The following is a 1897-nucleotide window of genomic DNA, read 5'->3' as shown; positions in this document are numbered from 1 at the left end:
CCTTGGAAGCATCAATGAGAAATCGGCAGAGAGGGTTTATTGGGGACCCGTTCTCCTTAAATACACTATATACGTATTTCTCTTGTGCTCTTCGTAGTTTCTCTGTGCTGCAGTGTGTAGTGGCTCGTTGAAATAATGTCCTGATGCAGCTTCGTTTGTGGGTGTTGGGATGATTGCTTCTGTGGTTAAGTATTTGGTTTGGGTCTGTTGTTTTTCTGTAGATGCCAGTTTGAAGTTCCCCATTGACTGTTCGCTCTACTGTGACATCAAGTAATGGCGCTTTGTTGTTGTTCTCCTCCCCGTCAAACGAGGAGCCCCCCTTAGACCATAGTCTCACGACTTGGAACAGCAATATACAGACTAGTCAAAGGCTTCTACTGAAGGCTAAAACACCTAGTCGAAGATTCACTCCACTCCATTTACTCCATCCAAGAATTCCTGAACACCAAAGACACTGAGATAGAAAAGGATGGATTAATGTTGTCCTTTGACATAACAGCCCTGTTCACATCCATTAACATCAACGTGGCCAAAGAAAACTGAAGACACTACTCGAAGAACCAAAGACAAAAACACAGCATCAACTTCATCAGCAAAGATAGCACTGTCAAGCTCGTGGAACTGTGCCTTACCATCCACTTCATATTCAATAACAAGCCCGACAAACAAATCAACAAAATACGCACGAAACCTCCAGCATCAGGATTCCTAGCAGAAGCAATAATGCAGAGACTCGAACAGACAGCCCTTCCAACGATCCAACCCAAACTTTGGGTCCGCTACAGCGATGACACTTTTGTCATCAAAAACTGAAACAAATTAGAGGAAACCTACAACACCATCAACAATATCCTTACTGGCATAAAATTCACAAAAGAGGAGACCAACAACAAAGTGCCATTTCTAGATGTCACAGGAGAGCGAACAGTCAATGGTAAATTCAAAACAGCGTCTATCGGAAAACAATGCACGCGAACCAAGAACTTAACCACAGAAGCAATCACCCCGACACATACAAACATATCTGAATCAGGACACTATTTCAACGAGCCACGACACACTGCAGCACCCAGGAACTACGAAGATCAATAAATAACTGTATAGAGCAATTACGAAGAACGGGGAGCCTATAAACCCTCTGAAAATAGTTTCCCTGACCGGGAATCGAACCCGGGCCGCGGCGGTGAGAGCGCCGAATCCTAACCACTAGACCACCAGGGAAGTGCAAACGCAGCCTGATAGCTCTACTGAAAATTACTTCCCTGCCCGGAAATCGAATCCGGGCCGTGGTCGTTCGAACGCTTTCACCTGTGTATCCAACAATGTCATTTCTTGTATCCATTGCACCTGATGCAGTCTCCTCTACATTGGGGAGACTGGCGACTCCTCGCAGAGTCAAGTCACAGCGCTTGAGGGAACATCTCCAGGACACCGGCACCAATCAACCCCATCGCCCTATGGCCCAACATTTCAAACCCCCTCCCACTCTGCCGAGGACATGCAGGTCCTGGGCCTCCTCCATCGCCGCTCCCTCCCCACTCGATGCCTGGAGGATGAACGTCTCATCTTCCGCTTGGGGTAAATTCAACCCCAGGCCATCAATGTGGACTTCATCAGTTTCCTCATTTCCCCTCCCCCACCTTATCTCAATTGTAGCCTTCCAGCTCAGCGCTGTCCTCATGATCTGTCCTACCTGCCAATCTCCCTCCCCACCTATCCGCTCCACCCTCCTCTCTGATCTGTCACCTCCATCCCCACCCCCATTCATCTATTGTACTTTTTGCTACCTTTGGCCCAGCACACCCCAGCCCCAATTTATCTCTCCACCCTGGAGGGATCCTGCCTCTATTCCTGATGAAGGGCTTTTGCCCGGAACGTCGATTTTCCTGCTCCTCCG

The 1897-nt window shown here is 48.1% G+C and overlaps 1 non-coding gene across 1 annotated transcript; it reads right to left on the bottom strand.

Moving 5' to 3' along the window:
* Positions 1-1149: 1149 nt before the first annotated feature.
* trnae-cuc (transfer RNA glutamic acid (anticodon CUC)) lies at positions 1150-1221 on the bottom strand. Its single transcript has one exon. It is a non-coding gene; the product is annotated as a tRNA-Glu (tRNA).
* Positions 1222-1897: the final 676 nt, after the last annotated feature.

The sequence above is a fragment of the Chiloscyllium punctatum genome, chromosome 36 (assembly GCF_047496795.1).
Source record: "Chiloscyllium punctatum isolate Juve2018m chromosome 36, sChiPun1.3, whole genome shotgun sequence".
In the NCBI taxonomy this organism is placed as follows: domain Eukaryota; kingdom Metazoa; phylum Chordata; class Chondrichthyes; order Orectolobiformes; family Hemiscylliidae; genus Chiloscyllium; species Chiloscyllium punctatum.
Note: the sequence above shows the minus strand (reverse complement) of the source record. Positions and strands in the feature narration are given on the sequence as shown.